The 19,751-nt window shown below is 46.3% G+C and overlaps 1 protein-coding gene and 1 non-coding gene across 2 annotated transcripts in view; both read right to left on the reverse strand.

Annotated features, from left to right (window-relative positions):
• Positions 1-19,751, reverse strand: part of foxo3b (forkhead box O3b) — a 67,169-nt gene that overhangs the window by 29,317 nt on the left and 18,101 nt on the right. The gene's annotated exons all lie outside the window — the stretch shown is intronic.
• Positions 19,031-19,087, reverse strand: LOC118964508. The gene has a single exon (XR_005051569.1). It is a non-coding gene; the product is annotated as a U7 small nuclear RNA (small nuclear RNA).

The raw sequence follows: 19,751 nt of genomic DNA on the forward strand, positions 1-19,751 counted from the left end.
TACCTACCTCCCTCCCTATCTACCTCCCTACCTACCTCCCTCCCTATCTCCTCCCTACCTACCTACCTCCCTCCCTCCCTCCCTATCTACCTCACTACCTCCCTCCCTCCCTCCCTATCTACCTACCTACCTCCCTCCCTCCCTCCCTATCTACCTCCCTACCTACCTACCTCCCTACCTACCTCCCTCCCTATCTACCTCCCTATCTCCTCCCTACCTACCTACCTCCCTCCCTCCCTCCCTATCTACCTCACTACCTCCCTCCCTCCCTATCTACCTCCCTACCTACCTTCCTTCCTCCCTCCCTCCCTCCCTCCCTCCCTCCCTCCCTCCCTCCCTCCCTCCCTCCCTCCCTCCCTCCCTATCTACCTCCCTACCTACCTACCTCCCTCCCTCCCTCCCTATCTACCTCTCTACCTACCTACCTCCCACCCTATCTACATCCCTACCTACCTCCCTCCCTTCCTATCTCCTCCCTACCTACCTACCTCCCTCCCTCTCTATCTACCTCACTACCTACCTCCCTCCCTCCCTATCTACCTCCCTACCTACCTACCTCCCTCTCTACCTCTCTACATCCCTACCTCCCTCCCTACCTCTCTACCTCTCTACCTACCTCCCTCCCTCCCTCTCTACCTCCCTCCCTCCCTATCTCCCTCCCTACCTCCCTTTCCACCTCCCTCCCTCCCTCTCTACCTCCCCTCCCTCTCTACCTCCCTCCCTCTCTACCTCCCACCCTCCCTACCTCCCTCCCTCCATCTCTCTCTACTTCCCTACCTACCTCTCTCCCTCCCTCTCTACCTCCATCCCTCCCTACCTCCTAACCTACCTACTTCCCTCCCTCCCTCTCTACCTCCCTCCCTCCCTCTCTACAACTCTACCTCCCTACCTCCCTCCCTCTCTACTTCCCTCCCTCTCTACCTCCCTACCTCCCTCCCTCTCTACTTCCCTCCCTCCCTCCCTCTCTACCTCCCTACCTCCCTCCCTCTCTACTTCCCTCCCTCTCTACCTCCCTACTTCCCTCCCTCTCTACTTCCCTCCCTCCCTCCCTCTCTACCTCCCTACCTCCCTCCCTCTCTACATCTCCCCCTCCCTCCCTCCCTCCCTCCCTCCCTCCCTCCCTCCCTCCCTCCCTCCCTCCCTCCCTCCCTCCCTCCCTCCCTCCCTCCCTACCTCCCTCCCTCTCTACCTCCCTCCCTCCCTACCTCCCTCCCTCTCTACCTCCCTCCCTCCCTAACTCCCTCCCTACCTCCTGTCTTCCTATCACTCTCTCCCCTCCCTCTCCGTTCCATTCACTCTCCTCTCCTCTCCTCTCCTCTCCTCTCCTCTCCTCTCCTCTCCTCTCCTCTCCTCTCCTCTCCTCTCCTCTCCTCTCATCTCCTCTCCTCTCCCCCTCCCTCCATCCCTCCCTCCCTCCCTCCCTCCTGTGGCTATGTGATTGAGTCAGTAGGAGGTGAAATAATAGCTTCTCTCTCTAAGGCCCAGTATTAGAAGCTATTGTTCTGTGACCACATGACCCACTTCAGTACTACATACAGAGTGTGTGTGAGTCTTAGCTAAGCTTATTAATCACTGCCACATGATGGCAGATAAGGTGACGTGTTCTTGTTGTCGCTCCATTCCTCTAAGTCAGCATATGTCTGCATGTCCGCTCTCCTCCACTTTCTTTCCATGTCATTACACCTCTGCAGCCCGAACAAATGTGTGTGTGTGTGTGTGACTTTGTCAGTGCTGACAGGTGCTCTCTAAATATAGATATTAATCCACACAGACACTATCACACACGCACAAAAACACAGACACACATACACACAGTTTCATCTATCCTTTTTTTCTTTATATCTTATATCTTTCTTGTCTGTCTGTGTTTTCCCCTTTCACTTGTGGCTCTAGCTTTATTTAACTCCTTCACTATCCTATCTCTTTTTCCTTGTCTCCCTCCGTCTCCCGCTCTACCTCTCACTCTCCCTCTCTCCTGCTCTCCCTTTCTCTCCCCTTCTCCCTCTCCCTTTCTAATTTTCTCTCTCCTTCTCCTTCTCCCTCCCTCTTCCTTCCTTCCTTCCTTCCTTCCTTCCTTCCTTCCTTCCTTCCTTCCTTCCTTCCTTCCTTCCTTCCTTCCTTCCTTCCTTCCTTCCTTCCTTCCTTCTCTGTCTCTCCCTCTCTCTCTCTCTGTCGCTCTCTCTCCCTTTCTAATTCTCTCTCTCTCCCCCTCTTTCTTTCTTTCTTTCTTCCTTTCTTTCTTTCTTTCTTCCTTCCTTCCTTCCTTCCTTCCTTCCTTTCTTTCTTTCTTTCTTTCTTTCTTTCTTTCTTTCTTCCTTCCTTCCTTCCTTCCCTCTCTCTCTCCCTCTCTCTCTCTCTCTCCCTCTCTCTCTCCCTCTCTCTCTCCCTCTCTCTGTCTCTCTCTCTCCCTCTCTCTCTCTTTGGCAGAAAACCAAATCAATTAAAGGTTGTGAATGTTTGAGAGCCTTGTGACATCTTGCCTTTCTTCAGTCAACCAAATGCAGTCTACAACAGACAGAAATAAAACAGAAAACAACAAAAACACCATCCCAACATTCTGTCATTAATTTGAGTTCCTCGGGTTGAATTCTGAATGTATGCATAGGCTCTATTGTATAGGCTCTATTGTATAGGCTCTATTGTATAGGCTCTATTGCATAGGCTCTATTGTATAGGCTCTATTGAATAGGCTCTATTGTATAGGCTCTATTGTATAGGCTCTATTGTATAGGCTCTATTGTATAGGCTCTATTCCAACTCAGACTTTCCCGGAAGTCACTGTTATATGTTGAGAGATATGCATGACAATTCAAGTAACACGTGTATGATTCAAACCAATGATATGCAAAAAAAGAAAAGATTTGGCATGGGCCCTCAGATCCTACAGCTGCACCATGGAGAGCATCTTGACTGGCTGCATCTCCGCTTGGTATGGCAACTGCTTGGCATCCGACCGCAATGCGCTACAGAGGGTAGTGTGTACGGCCCAGTACATCACTGGGACCGAGCTTCCTGCCATCCAGGATTTCTATACTTCTGTGTCAGAGGAAGACCCGAGAAATGCTAAATAGTCAACCAAATAGCTACCCGGACTATCTGCATAGTGCCCATTTTGCCCTAACTCTTTTGACTCATCACATAAGCTGCTGCTACTGTTAATTATCTATCATGTTGCCTAGTCACTTTACCTCTACCGATATATAGCAACCTCAATTACCTCGTACCACTGCACATCGACTCGGTACTGGAACCCCATTTATGTAGCCAAGTTAACGCCCTCTCCTACGCCCCTTCATCTCCCTCTCTGCTATTCCCTCTGTTACTGTATGTTTCTCTTACTATTATTTCCTCTGTATTCCCTCTCCCTCCCCTTCTTCTGCCATTTCCCTCCTTTCCTGCTCTCTCTACTCTCTCTTTCCTGCTCTCTCTACTCTCTCTTTCCTGCTCTCTCTACTCTCTCTTTCCTGCTCTCTCTACTTCCTCTTTCCTGATATCTCTACTCTCTCTTTCCTGCTCTCTCTACTCTCTCTTTCCTGATATCTCTACTCTCTCTTTCCTGCTCTCTCTACTTCCTCTTTCCTGATATCTCTACTCTCTCTTTCCTGCTCTCTCTACTCTCTCTTTCCTGCTCTCTCTACTCTCTCTTTCCTGCTCTCTCTACTCTCTCTTTCCTGCTCTCTCTACTCTCTCTTTCCTGCTGTCTCTTCTCTCTCTTTCTACTCTCTCTCTGTGAAAAAGTATTTTCGGAGTGGGATCCCATAACAAAAGTAATGTGGTGGCACTGGCTGGCAGAAGGCCAAGTTCTCTGTTCTCTGCCCTCTCTCTCTACCACTCTTCTCAGTGGAGAACAATCACTCACTCTGCCTCCCTCATGTTCTCTCTACTCTTTCTCTCCCCTTCTATGTGTTAGATCTAAAATGCTCTACAAACACTCACTCACTCGCACGCACGCACACACACACACACACACACACACACACACACACACACACACACACACACACACACACACACACACACACACACAAACACACACACACACACACACACAGAGACGCACGCACACACACACACACACACACACACACACACACACACACACACACAGAGACACACACACAGAGACACACACACAGAGACACACACACACACACACACACACACACACACACACACACACACACACACACACACACACACACACACACACACACACACACACACACAGAGACACACACAGAGACACACACAGAGAGAGACAGAGGTGACTCTGAAAAGCTTTGATACTCAGTGTGTCTCAAAGAGGTGAGTGAAGGCCTCATAAACCGGAGAGAAAAAAGAAAGAGTGAAAAAAGAGAAAAAGAAAGAGCTGACAAGCTCTTTTTAGTTGAGAGAGAAGGCTTTACACAGACATGGCCAAAGAGCTCTGTTTTCATGTCATCCAACAAATGTAAATGCCAGGAGTTTGTTAAAGGCTTGGCACTTGGATTGGAACTGGTGCTGTGGTCAGATGACATGAAAATAGAGGTCTTTGGCCACACACACCAGTGGTGGGTTTGGCATCAACATGAGAATGAGTAAACATAAAAAGAACCCTAAACCTACTGTAAAATATGGTGGTGGATCTTTGATGTTATGGGGCTATTTTTCTCCCACTGGTCCTGGGGCCCTTGTGAAGGTCAACTTTCATGAACTTTACACATTACCGAGACATTTTAGCCCAAAACCTGTTTGCTTCTGCTAGGAGGCTGAAATAAGGCTGTAAGTGGATCTTCCAGCAAGACAATAAGTCCAAGCACACATCAAAATCCACAAAGAAATGGTTAATTGGCCACAAAATCAACATTTGGCAATGGCTATCTCAGTCTCCGGACTTGAAACCCATTTAAAACCTGTGGTTTGAATTGAAGAGGCCAGTCCACAAGAGCAGACAACGGATATTGAGGATCTGGAAGGATTATGTATGGAGGAATGGTCTGTATGGAGGAATGGTCTGTATGGAGGAATGGTCTAAGTTCCATCCATACAACATACCTCAGTACTCTAATAATTTATTTTATACTGTTCTTTTTGTTCATCTTTATCAAGAGTGGCATCTATAGGCATTTGTCCTCAGTGAGACTGACTATATTCCCATTACCATCAGGCCAGTCATCCAGGCCCAGCTCAGCCACTAGCCAGGACAGTCATCCAGGCCCAGCTCAGCCACTAGCCAGGACAGTCATCCAGGCCCAGCTCAGCCACTAGCCAGGCCAGTCATCCAGGCCCAGCTCAGCCACTAGCCAGGCCAGTCATCCAGGCCCAGCTCAGCCACTAGCCAGGCCAGTCCTCCAGGCCCAGCTCAGCCACTAGCCAGGCAAGTCATCCAGGCCCAGCTCAGCCACTAGCCAGGCCAGTCATCCAGGCCCAGCTCAGCCACTAGACAGGCCAGTCATCCAGGCCCAGCTCAGCCACTAGCCAGGCCAGTCATCCAGGCCCAGCTCAGCCACTAGCTAGGCCAGTACACAGCACGTGTAGCCAGTAACCACCATTCTCACACACACCGCAGCAGCTGAAATAGCCACAGGAAAAGGGAAGTGGTCACATATTTATTCACAGACAGGCAGTGGCAGTCAATCGGTCGGTGGCTGTGAGAGAAAGAGCTGAGCCTCACTGGGTCCCTCTATGTTTCACGAGATGTCAAAGGACTTACAGGACATCAAAGACCACCTCCAGGACTGGCCTGTGTGAGGTATGTGTGTGTGTGTGTGTGTGTGTGTGTGTGTGTGTGTGTGTGTGTGTGTGTGTGTGTGTGTGTGTGTGTGTGTGTGTGTGTGTGTGTGTGTGTGTGTGTGTGTGTGTGTGTGTGTGTGCGTGCGTGTGTGCGTGCGTGCGTAAAAAAAATCATGAAGAAGTTCAAAAGCTGAAACGCATTGGTTCTACTTTTAGCAATAAATATGCTATTTATTTAATTCCATTGTCCTCCAAGAGTTGCTAAATTTCCTCTCTGCCTCAGTTTGCTCTTCAATTCATGCACCTTGGCTGGAAAGCGAGGTATCGGCAGTGAAACCTTCCCTTTGTGTGAGTCATCACACTGTGTTTGCATTGTCTGCAGTTGGTGACATCAACCAACACGTTACATCATCCACAGAGCTTCAACATGGACTTTGTTAATGGACCAAAAGAGTTGAAAATCGTCATAGACAACCCCATGGTAAGCTTTTAGTTGTCCAGACCGGAGAATCTCTTTTGTTCTATTCTGCTTTGTTGTCCTCCAGTCAGACACAGATATATCCCCAGAGTAGAAGGCTGCTGTCTAGCCCTGTGTTGTATTGTACAGCAAACTGGGTCACTCTTTGGCTGACAAACATACTGAGTGGCTAAAGTCAGGGTAAGATCACCAGGCACTAAGTGTGTGTCTGTCTGCCTACTGAATAATACAACACCAGCCACACAGGGCGAGGGGTCTCTCTCTCTGTGTGTGTGTGTGTGTGCGTGCGTGCGTGCGCGTGCATGTGCGTGCGTGTGTGTGTGTGTGTGCGTGCGTGCGCGTGTGTGTGTGTGGGAGGGGGGTGTTAGTGTGAAGGACTCAGACAGGCAGGAATGTACTGTGCTACATTAGGAAGGGAAGGCATTTCATATGAAGTGATGTACTAGCCTAAATGAGGGTCTTTTCATTTGAAATAGTGAGGGGAGTGTACATTTGCAGACAGGCAGAGTGGGGCACATGACTGCGGGGGCTTTTAATGTGAAGTATGCAGACAGAAAGGTGGCTGCAGAGAGAGTAGTAAAGTGAAGGGTACTAGACTCTGCTTTTTCCTGTCTGGGTGTCTGGGTTAGACAACCATGGGCACTGCCTAGGGCCCGGGGCTGAGGGGGGAAAGTGTGTGTGTGTGAGAGCGTGTGTGTGTTTGTAGGTGCATGCTTGTATGTGTGTGTGTTCCTGGCGTAGAAGGGGTAGAGGTAGGAAGGAGAATATGATTTGGTGTGAATAATTCAGCTCAGCATTGGTATTTGGTATTTGATTAGGATCCTCATTAGCTGTTGCGAAAGCAGCAGCTACTCTTCCTGGGGTCCAACACAAAACATAAAACATGACATAATAAAGAACATTAGTCGACAAGAACAGCTCAAGGACAGAACTACCTCAATTTAAAAGGCCTACATATCAATACATACACATTCTAAATAGGTCAAACAGGGGAGAGGCGTTGTGAGGTGTTGCTTCATCTGTTTTTTAAACCAGGTTTGCTGTTTATTTGACCAAAATGAGATGGAACAGAGTTTCATGCAATAATGGCTCTATATAATACTGTACGCTTTCAGCCAATCCTCCTCAGGCCCTTTACAAGGGGAGGGGCTGTACATAAGGGGGACAGGAAGTCAGAATGCCATAAGGGCTATTTGTTGGAGGCAAAACTGATCCCTGAGTACGGAATGTACGGAGAATGGATGTATGATTTTCAAGGAAAAATAACAAGCTGCTCTCTCTCTCTCCTCCTGCTCTATTCATTCTCAAAGGTAGCTCACCTTCTATGCCCCTCTGCTTTCCGTCAAGGACGCCCCTAATTATCTACCTCTATACCCTCTTGCCCTGTCTCCCACTCTGACAGACAGAGAACATTCACTGCAGCATTCACTGCAGTTCTTGAAGTAATAAACACTATTGTTTTCTCCAGTGATGTTCAGCTGGCTGTGTGTGTGACTGACACTCTGTACTGTTGCACCGAGCAGTGCAACAGGGCACAGCACATCGAGACATTCCCCTTCTCCACCTTCTCCCACTTTACTCTCATCCTCTCCTCCCTCTGCTTTCCATTTCCACCATTTTAAACCTAGGGAAGAGAGACTGAGGGAAGAGAGACTGAGGGAAGAGAGACTGAGGGAAGAGAGACTGAGGGAAGAGAGACTGAGGGAAGAGAGACTGAGGGAAGAGAAGGAAAGGGGAACAAAGGGGGTTAAGAAAAAGAGGGACTAATTATTTTTCTCTTCCCTCAGTCTCTCTCCCACAGTCTGTCTTGCCTCAGTCTCTCTTTCCTCCGTCTCTCTTGCCTCAGTCTCTCCTGCCTCAGTCTCTCTTGCCTCAGTCTCTCTTGCCTCAGTCTCTCTTGCCTCAGTCTCTCCTGCCTCAGTCTCTCCTGCCGCTGTCTCTCTTGCCTCAGTCTCTCCTGCCTCAGTTTCTCCTGCCTCAGTCTCTTTTCCCTCAGTCTCTCTTGCCTCTGTCTCTCTTGCCTCCTCCGTCTCTCTTGCCTCCTCCGTCTCTCTTGCCTCCTCCGTCTCTCTTGCCTCCTCCGTCTCTCTTGCCTCTGTCTCTCTTGCCTCTGTCTCTCTTGCCTCAGTCTCTCTTCCCTCAGTCTCTCTCCCTCAGTCTCTCTTGCCTCAGTCTCTCTCCCTCAGTCTCTCTCCCTCAGTCTCTCTCCCTCAGTCTCTCTCCCTAAGTCTCTCTTGCCTCCGTCTCTCTTGCCTCAGTCTCTCTTGCCTCCTCCATCTCTCTTGCCTCCTTTGTCTCTCTTGCCTCCTTCGTCTCTCTTGCCTCCTCTGTCTCTCTTGCCTCCTCCAACGCTCTTGCCTCAGTCTCTGTTGCCTCAGTCTCTGTTGCCTCAGTCTCTCTCCCTCAGTCTCTCTTGCCAGTCTTTCTTGCCTCAGTCTCTCTTGCCTCAGTCTCTCTTACCTCCGTCACTCTTCCCTCCGTCTCTCTTCCCTCCGTCTCTCTCCCTCAGTCTGTCTTGCCTCAGTCTCTCTTTCCTCCGTCTCTCTTGCCTCAGTCTCTCTTGCCTCAGTCTCTCTTGCCTCCATCTCTCTTCCTCAGTCTGTCTTGCCTCTGTCTCTCAGTCTCTGTTGCCTCAGTCTCTGTTGCCAGTCTCTCTTGCCAGTCTCTCTTGCCTCAATCTCTCTTGCCTCAGTCTCTCTTGCCTCAGTTTCTCTTGCATCAGTCAGTCTTGCCTCAGTCTCTCTTCCCTCCATCTCTCTTGCCTCAGTCTCTCTTGCATCAGTCTCTCTTCCCTCAGTCTCTCTCCCTCAGTCTCTCTTGCCTCAGTCTCTCTCCCTCAGTCTCTCTTGCCTCAGTCTCTCTCCGTCTCTCTTGCCTCCGTCTCTCTTGCCTCCGTCTCTCTTGCCTCCGTCTCTCTTGCCTCAGTCTCTCTTGCCTCAGTCTCTCTTGCCTCAGTCTCTCTTTCCTCAGTCTCTCTTGCCTCATTTATAAATGGTGAAGCTAAAACACAGCAAGTTAACACAACCAGGCCAGTTTACAGAGCAGAGTGGAGGAGGGGAGGAGAGAGAGAGCAGAGCTCACATAGCTACACACTGACCTACATACGTTTCCACCCAGCTGATTGAGTCTTATGCTGAGGCCTTCGGCCAATCACAGGCAGAGGTGGAGTGCCAGCCAGCCAATGGCATGGGCCGTCCTACACAGAGATCTCACACTGTCTCCATAGTTCATACAGTTTTCAGTCATCACACATGGAGAGAAAGAGAGGCAGAGAGAGAGTGTAACGTTTACTGTTCATTTTGATTGTTTCTTTCACTTTTGTTTATTATCTACTTCACTTGCTTTGGCAATGTTAACATGTTTCCCATGCCAATAAAGCCCTTGAATTGAATTGAGAGAGAGCAAGGGAGAACTCCACAGATGAGAGAGAGGCAATAAGAATGATTAGCTAAAACAGAAAGGTGGAGGGAGAGAGATAGGGGAGGGAGGGAGAGAGAGCGAGAGAGAGGTGGAGAGAGAGGGGAAAAAAGACAGAAAAAGAGCTGGGAAGTTGAATGTGGCCAGACAGACAAAAATAAACAGATATTCCTCTCTCTTTCCCTCCCTCCTCTCCCGTCTCCAATGGCAGTAGTGCAACTGGCTGCAGAGAGACAGAGGAGGGCTAATGCTAGCTAATGCTAAAGAGTGGATTAGCGCCCTATATCTGTCCCTGTTCCTTTCCCTGCTCACAGGCTAAGCTAATGCTATCCTTTTCTGGCCTAGCACAGTCTGTGCCCTGTCCTCCCTGGGTCTTAAAGTTGTAATGGGCCTTTAAGTTCCTTAAGACACAACCAAAAATATAAACTATTAAAAGAGTAGTCTGGGATCTCATGAAAACAAGTTAGTCTAATTGTGTTCATGTACCTTAGTACAAGATGGTGCCGGAGGGGAGGGCTGCCATTTTATTGGCTCTTAACCAACCATATTTTGTTTGTTTTTTCGCATTGTTAGTAACTTGTTTTGTACATAATGTTGCTGCTACCGTCTCTTATGACCGAAAAGAGCTTCTGGACATCATTACTGGATGAGTCGGACGCGAGGGATATACTACAGACACAACCGACCAGGCCCACATCCCTGTGATTTGCTGGAAAAGGAAACGTAGGTTTCGCGGAAAGAGATAAGGATGCCTTGTGAGGATCAGGTGACGAGTGGCTAATCTGCCTTTGCCTTCCGTTCTGATAGCTAACGTTCAATTGCTGGAAAATAAATGGGAAAATAAATACACTCTATCGGCAGGACAGAACAGTAGCCTCTGGTAAGACACAGGCGGGGGCCTATGCATATTTTTAAACAATAGCTGGTGCATGATATCTCAGGAAGTCTCAAGGTTTTGTTCGCCTGAGGTAGAGTATCTCATAAGCTGTAGACCACACTATCTACCTAGAAAGTTTTAATCTGTATATTTTGTAGCTGTCCGAGACTGGCACTAAAACCGCACTCAATGAGCTGTATTCTGCCATAAGCAAACAGGAAAATGCTCATCCAGAGGTGGCGCTCCTTGTGGCCAGGGACTTTAATGCAGGGAAACTTAAATAAGTTTTACCTAATTTCTATCAGCATGTTAAATCTGCAACCAGAGGGCAAACAATTCTAGACCACCTTTACTCCACACACAGAGACACGTACAAAGCTCTCCCTCGCCCTCCATTTGGCAAATCTGACATTAACTAGATCCTCCTGATTCCTGCTTACAAGCAAAAATTAAAGCAGGAAGCAACAGTGTCTATAAAAAAGTGGTCGGATGAAGCAGATGCTAAACTACAGGACTGTTTTGCTAGAACAGACTGGAATATGTTCTAGGATTCTTCTGATGGCATTGAGGAGTACACCACATAATAAGTCCCCACAGTGACTGTACGTACATACCCCAACCAGAAGCCATGGATTACAGGCAACATTCGCACTGAGCTAAAGGGTAGAGCTGCCGCTTTTAAGGAGCAGGACTCTAACCCGGAAGCTTATAAGAAATCCTGCAATGCCCTCCGACGAACCATCAAACAGGCAAAGCATCAATACAGGACTAAGATCGAATCGTACTACACCGGCTCCGACGCTCGTCGGATGTGGCAGGGCTTGCAAACTATTACAGACTACAAAGGGAAGCACAGCCGAGAGCTGAACGGTGACGCAAGCTTACAAGATGAGCTAAATAACTTCTATGCTCACTTCGAGACAAGTAACACTGAAACATGCATTAAGAGCATCAGCTGTTCAGGATGACTGTGATCTATATTATTCAAGACAGTTGCTTTCTGAGAAGGTGTTAAAGTTCACAGTTAGTCATTGTTATGTAAATGCAGGCTGAAAAGTACCCAGGGCAGAAAAGTCGGAGTGTTTTGGATGAAACACCATGGTAAATCCTCTATGGAAACTTGCCATATGAGTACAAAGTTGTTTGATAGGTTCCAATTTCCATTCAACTTGTGTCCGGACACATACCATCCATTGGTTACTACACATCTATCCCTGGCATCTAGAACTAACTGACTGTGCGTGTGAGTGTTTGTGTATGTCTGTAATCAGGTTTGTATATGTCAGTTAACAGGTTAGAGTATGTGCATGCAGATTGTATGTAGCCAGCCTGTTACATAACATGACTGTCTATGTTTGGTGTTCAAGCTGAGCAGAGACTGACTGACAATAGAACCTTCTGACTCATCTCACTGTACATACAGAGAGACAAGAGAGAGAGAGAGAGACAATCTTTTTGGCCCTATAACAAAGAACAGCAAAAACATATACATGATCAAATACAAATCTTAGAATCATCTATTAAAGACTACCAGAACCCACTCGATTCTCAAATTACATTGAATGAACTACAGGACAAAATACAAACCCTCCAACCTAAAATGTTGTATTGTTTTATTTTTATTTCACCTTTATTTAACCAGGTAGGCTAGTTGAGAACAAGTTCTCATTTACAACTGCGACCTGGCCAAGATAAAGCATAGCAGTGTGAACAGACAACAACACAGAGTTACACATGGAGTAAACAAGTCAATAACACAGTAGAAAAAAAAAGAGTCTATATACATTGTGTGCAAAAGGCATGAGGAGGTAGGCGAATAATTGCAATTTTGCAGATTAACACTGGAGTGATAAATGATCAGATGGTCATGTTCAGGTAGAGATACTGGTGTGCAAAAGAGCAGAAAAGTAAATAAATAAAAACAGTATGGGGATGAGGTAGGTAAATTGGGTGGGCTATTTACCGATGGACTATGTACAGCTGCAGCGATCAGTTAGCTGCTCAGATAGCAGATGTTTAAAGTTGGTGAGGGAGATAAAAGTCTCCAACTTCAGCGATTTTTGCAATTCGTTCCAGTCACAGGCAGCAGAGAACTGGAAGGAAAGGCGGCCAAATGAGGTGTTGGCTTTAGGGATGATCAGTGAGATACACCTGCTGGAGCGCATGCTACGGGTGGGTGTTGCCATCGTAACCGGTGAACTGAGATAAGGCAGAGCTTTACCTAGCATGGACTTGTAGATGACCTGGAGCCAGTGGGTCTGGCGACGAATATGTAGCGAGGGCCAGCCGACTAGAGCATACAGGTCGCAGTGGTGGGTGGTATAAGGTGCTTTAGTAACAAAACGGATGGCACTGTGATAAACTGCATCCAGTTTGCTGAGTAGAGTATTGGAAGCTATTTTGTAGATGACATCGCCGAAGTCGAGGATCGGTAGGATAGTCAGTTTTACGAGGGTAAGTTTGGCGGTGTAAGTGAAGGAGGCTTTGTTTCGGAATAGAAAGCCGACTCTAGATTTGATTTTAGAATGGAGATGTTTGATATGAGTCTGGAAGAAGAGTTTACAGTCTAGCCAGACACCTAGGTACTTATAGATGTCCACATATTCTAGGTCAGAACCATCCAGGGTGGTGATGCTAGTCCGGCGTGCGGGTGCAGGCAGCGAATGGTTGAAAAGCATGCATTTGGTTTTACTAGCGTTTAAGAGCAGTTGGAGGCCACGGAAGGCCATGGAAGGAAGCCACGGAAGGAGTGTTCTATGGCATTGAAGCTCGTTTGGAGGTTAGATAGCACAGTGTCCAAGGAAGGGCCAGAAGTATACAGAATGGTGTCGTCTGCTTAGAGGTGGATCAGGGAATCGCCCGCATCATCATTGATATATACAGAGAAAAGAGTCGGCCCGAGAATTGAACCCTGTGGCACCCCCAAAGAGACTGCCAGAGGACCGGACAACATGCCCTCCGATTTGACACACTGAACTCTGTCTGCAAAGTAGTTGGTGAACCAGGCAAGGCAGTCATTAGAAAAACCGAGGCTACTGAGTCTGCCGATAAGAATATGGTGATTGACAGAGTCGAAAGCCTTGGCCAGGTCGATGAAGACGGCTGCACAGTACTGTCTTTTATCGATGGCGGTTATGATATCGTTTAGTACCTTGAGCGTGGCTGAGGTACACCCGTGACCGGCTCGGAAACCAGATTGCACAGCGGAGAAGGTGCGGTGGGATTCGAGATGGTCAGTGATCTGTTTGTTGACTTGGCTTTCGAAGACCTTAGATAGGCAGGGCAGGATGGATATAGGTCTGTAACAGTTTGGGTCCAGGGTGTCTCTCTCTTTGAAGAGGGGGATGATTGTGACAGCTTTCCAATCCTTGGGGATCTCAGACGATATGAAAGAGAGGTTGAACAGGCTGGTAATAGGGGTTGCGACAATGGCGGCGGATAGTTTCAGAAATAGAGGGTCCAGATTGTCAAGCCCAGCTGATTTGTAGGGGTCCAGGTTTTCAGCTCTTTCAGAACATCTGCTATCTGGATTTGGGTAAAGGAGAAGCTGGGGAGGCTTGGGCGAGTAGCTGCGGGGGGGGCGGAGCTGTTGGCCGAGGTTGGAGTAGCCAGGAGGAAAGCATGGCCAGCCGTTGAAAAATGCTTGTTGAAGTTTTTGATTATCATGGATTTATCGGTGGTGACCGTGTTACCTAGCCTCAGTGCAGTGGGCAGCTGGGAGGAGGTACTCTTGCTCTCCATGGACTTTGCAGTGTCCCAGAACATTTTGGAGTTAGAGCTACAGGATGCAAATTTCTGCTTGAAAAAGCTGGCCTTTGCTTTCCCAAAATGGACAGTGGTGCTGATGATATCCTCAATGAAAAGATAAAATATACAGACCACAAAGTCCAATTGGCTATACTTAAACTCTTTAACATCATCCTTGGCTCTGGCATCTTCCCCAATATTTGGAACCAAGGACTGATCACCCCAATCCACAACAGCGGAGACAAATTTGACCCAAATAACTACTGTGGGATATGCGTCAACAGCAACCTTAAGAAAATCCTCTGCATTATCATTAACAGCAGACTTGTACATTTCCTCAGTGAAAACAATGTACTGAGCAAATGTCAAATGGGCTTTTTACCAAATTACTGTACAACAGACCACGTATTCACCCTGCACACCCAAATTTACAAACAAACAAACACCGACAAAGGCAAAGTCTTCTCATGCTATGTTGTTTTCAAAAAAGCTTTTGACTCAATTTGGAATGAGGGTCTGCTATACAAATTGATGGAAGGTGGTGTTGGGGGAAAAACATACAACAATATTAAATCCATGTACACAAACAACAAGTGTGCGGTTAAAATTGGCAAAAAACACCCACATTTCTTTCCACAGGGCCATGGGGTGAGACAGGGATGCAGTTTAAGCCGCACCCTCTTCAACATATACAGTTGAAGTCGGAAGTTTACATAAGTTTACACCTTAGCCAAATACACTTTCACTTAGTTTTTCACAATTCCTGACATCTAATCGGAGTAAGAATTCCCTGTCTTAGGTCAGTTAGGATCACCACTTTATTTTAAGAATGTGAAATGTCAGAATAATAGTAGAGAGAATGATTTATTTGAGCTTTTATTTCTTTCATCACATTCCCAGTGGGTCAGAAGTTTACCTACACTCAATTAGTATTTGGTAGCATTGCCTTTAAATTGTTTAACTTAGGTCAAACGTTTCGGGTAGCCTTCCACAAGCTTCCCACAATAAGTTGGGTGAATTTTGGGCCATTCCTCCTGACAGAGCTGGTGTAACTGAGTCAGATTTGTAGGCCTCCTTGCTTGCACATGCTTTTTAAGTTCTGCCCTCAAATGTTTTATAGGATTGAGGTCAGGGCTTTGTGATGGCCACTCCAATACCTTGACTTTGTTGTCCTTAAGCCATTTTGCCACAACTTTGGAAGCATGCTTGGGGTCATTGTCCATTTGGAAGACCCATTTGTGACCAAGCTTTAACTTCCTGATGGATGTCTTGAGATGTTGCTTCAAAATATCCACAACATTTTCCCGCCTCATGATGCCATCTATTTTGTGAAGTGCACCAGTCTCCCCTGTAGCAAAGCACCCCCACAACACGATGCTGCCACCCCGTGCTTCACGGTTGGGATGGTGTTTTTCGACTTGCAAGCCTCACGCTTTTTCCTCCAAACATCTATTTTTGTTTCATGAGACCAAAGGACACAAACAGACCCCACAGAGCCCCAGGACAGCAATACAATTATACCCAACCAAATCATGAGAAAATAAAAAGATCATTATCTGACATATTGGAAAGAATTAACAAAAAAACTGAGCAAACTAGAATGCTGTTTGGCCCTGAACAGAGAGTACACAGTGGCAGAATACCTGACCACTGTGACTGACACAAGCTTAAGGAAAGCTTTCCCATATCTATTGGGTGAAATACCACAGTGTGCTGTCACAGCAGCAATATTTGTGATCTGTTGCCACAAGAAAAGGGAAACCAGTGAAGAACAAACGCCATTGTAAATACAACCCATATTTATGTTTATTTATTTACCCTTTTGTAATTCTCCCTTTTTGACATATGTAATGTCTTTATTATTTTAGAACTTTATTGTTCATTTAAATATAGTTTATTATCTAGTTCACTTGCTTTGACAATGTAACATAAGTTTCCCATGCCAATAAATCCCTTAAAGTGAATTGAATTGAGAAAGAGAGAGTGAGAGAGAGACCCACATGAACAAATAATACAGTTTACTATAGAATTCTGTAGTAAACTGTAGTATACTGTAGAATACTATACTACACACTGTAGTATTCCTCGATCATGTGTAGTACTTACTATAGAAGGTTGAAATATACTGTAGAATATTATAGTAAATATTACAAAATTCTCTGAAAAAAAAACCTGAAGTAAATACTACATTAATGTCAGCAAAAACACTCCAGTTTTTTTAACTATAGTAAATACTACAGAATTCAATTTGAATATACCGTTCCCATATCTCAATTTGTGCCACCCATATGTGAGAAACCTACAATACATGGCAAGTATAGAGCATATAATGTGTTCCCTTTAGACCCCAGACCTACCTACAGGTTATGGAAAATCTGCTCTTTTAGTATTTCTCCAATAGTTTTCCTCAAAGATGATACTTTGTACTACAGTAAATACTACAGTATACTACAATCTGCAAAAACACTACATGAATTACTGTAGTATATACAATTTATTTTACTACATTTAACAGCAAAAACACTACAGTGAATACTACAGTAAAGTCTGCAAAAACACAACAGTGAATACTATACTATTTATTCCACAGCATAGTATTTTTATAGAGCGAGAGCTTCAGACAGACATACTGTACACAGATCAGTCAGATCAGAGCATTCATCAAACAGCCCGCTGGCATGGCACACTCTACCCAGTAGCCACACACACACACCTGAATGTTGTGAAACCACCACAGACCGACTGCTATGGAGGGAACTAAAATGTCACACTGGGGCCCATCAGAGGTGTCAGTGGTGGCACTATCACCCAATAGCATCACTTCAAAACCTCTCTCTCACCATCTCCCTCATTCCTTGCACACTCTCCACCAAGTATGACATCCTGTAATACCACTAAACCCAACCTCCCTTTAAGCAGACGCATCCTATAATACCACTAAACCCAACCTCCCTTTAAGCAGACGCATTCTGTAATTGAAGCTGAAGGAGATTGTAGATAAATAAATAGAAGCATCAATGACACAGAGTGACAGACAGGACCAACAGTTTGTTGATGGAGCCAGTATGCTGCTAGTTGAATAGGTGAGGTTTCATCGGGCTAGGCAGGGAAGGGGCTGCTGTGGCACGCTATTCTGTCTGTTCCCTCTTTGTATTTACAAAGAAAAACCATGCATCTTTCTGCAGCGGCTGCAAAAAAAAGGATGGGAAAAAAAGAACAAAAGTCGGAGAAGAAAACGGAAAGAAAAACAAACAGAAGCAAGGGAAGGGAATGAGGAAAAGAGAGAGGGAGGCACACTAACCATATATAAAGAGACGGCCGCCCATCCAGCGTCCACACAGATATGCTATCAGTAAGAGTGATGAGATTGTGGGTAGGAGAGAGAAGACACAAAGGGCTCTGCAGTGCAGAGGGAAGAGGTGGATTTGGAGTACATCAAGAAACACACACATTCACACACACCCTCCCCCCGCTTACCCATATGAACACACACAAAACACACCTGATCTCTCTCACTGATATACACACACACGCATTCACACAAACACAGTGGTCCACACGTGCGGTGCACAAGCGTGCACAAACACACACAAAAACACACACACACACACACACAGTGTGCATTAATCAGACTAAAAGCCTTTCAGAGGTGCAGTGATGTCATCGCACTACGATAATCAACAGTCCACTCCCTCAGGACACCCATGCTACAAAGGTTCTCTCTCCTTTCGCTCCTTCCCTCTTTCTCTCACTCCATCCCTCTCTCCCTCTACCTCTCTCTCTCTCTTCCCTCTCTCTCTGCAGGCGTATTAGTAGATGGCTAAATCTTTTGATGGGGGACCATGAATTATGCAGAGTTTAACTGAAGTGCTCATATGAAAATGGATCCTGACCCATATTGACCCGTTTACTTGGAAAAAACCCCAGCAACAATAAGCTCTCTCTCAGGTCTTGTGGGATCCCAGTCACTTTATTATGACAGAGACACGGGGTGGAGAGTGGAGTGCCCCTTGTTACCCTGTCAAAACCTGACTGCTATAAGACCACTCTGGAGACTGAGAGGGCCTACTACGGTCGACGGCAGTGTTCGAGTGACGCGGTCATGGACAAGTCTCTGTGTTTGGAGGGCCCTACAGAACACCTCGTCTCTGTGTGTGGAGGGCCCTACAGAACACCTCGTCTCTGTGTGTGGAGGGCCCTACAGAACACCTCGTCTCTGTGTGTGGAGGGCCCTACAGAACACCTCGTCTCTGTGTGTGGAGGGCCCAACAGAACACCTCGTCTCTGTGTGTGGAGGGCCCTACAGAACACCTCGTCTCTGTGTGTGGAGGGCCCTACAGAACACCTCGTCTCTGTGTGTGGAGGGCCCTACAGAACACCTCGTCTCTGTGTGTGGAGGGCCCTACAGAACACCTCGTCTCTGTGTTTGGAGGGCCCTATAGAACACTATGGTAAATCTAATCTCTGTGTGAGGAGGCCCACAATAAAAAAGACTATAGTGTATACTATGGTAGGAATACTATACTGTAGTATTCACTGTAGTGTTTTTGCGGACTATTTACTGTAGTATACTGTAGTATGTATAGCTTACTATAGTATAAATAATGTAGTAAAAAATAGTAGTATATACTATAGTAATTATTGTAGTGCTTTTGCAGACTGTAGTACTGTATACTGTAGTATTTACTGTAGTGTTTTTGCAGACTGTAGTATACTGTTGTATTTAATGGAGTGTTTTTGGGGACATTACTGTAGTATTTACTAAAGTGTTTTTGTTTTATTATCTTTGACATAGAAGTGGAGGCTTTCTCCTTGAGGAAACCTACTGGAGAAATAATAAAAGAGCACATTTTCTATAACCTGTAAGTAGGTAGGACTGAGCTTCTGCTCTAAGAAACACTAAGAAATTATATATCAAATACTACACATGATCGAAGGAAACTGCAGTGTTCTACAGCATACTATAGTTCACTACATAATTCTATAGTAAGTACTATAGTGTTCTATAGTAAACAGTAGTGTTTTTTTCTGTGGGAAGGCCCTGTCGAACACAGTGGCAATCTCATTTCTGGATAAGAGCTTCTGCTAAATGACTAAAATATAAATGTTAACGCAAGCTTCTGTATCATGGTAAAAAAAAAAACATCACTACTATAAAACAGTTTGTTCCAGTGTAGCAAATAGATAGAGCGATAGATAGCAACAGATGGTCCCATCTGTGTCCACTAGAGAAGCATTGGTATTACTGGTACAGTAGACAAGCTGGCCTAACCACAGTCTGCTGTTCTTCCTGTAGACCCTACTCTGTTTTTTCCCTACCCCCAATCTTTTCTTCTCCTCTTCTCTCCCCTGATCTGTCCTCCCTCCCTGCTGCTCCCCCCTGCCCTGCTCTGCTTTGCTCTGTAGGAGAGGACATGTATGCTGGTCTCCCTGGAGTCTGGACACTCAGCTCATAAGATCACAGCGAGTGAGAGAACGGGGGAGTAAGAGAGAGAACAGGGGGAGTGAGTGTCACCCCAT

The sequence above is a fragment of the Oncorhynchus mykiss genome, chromosome 4, assembly GCF_013265735.2.
Source record: "Oncorhynchus mykiss isolate Arlee chromosome 4, USDA_OmykA_1.1, whole genome shotgun sequence".
Taxonomy (NCBI): domain Eukaryota; kingdom Metazoa; phylum Chordata; class Actinopteri; order Salmoniformes; family Salmonidae; genus Oncorhynchus; species Oncorhynchus mykiss.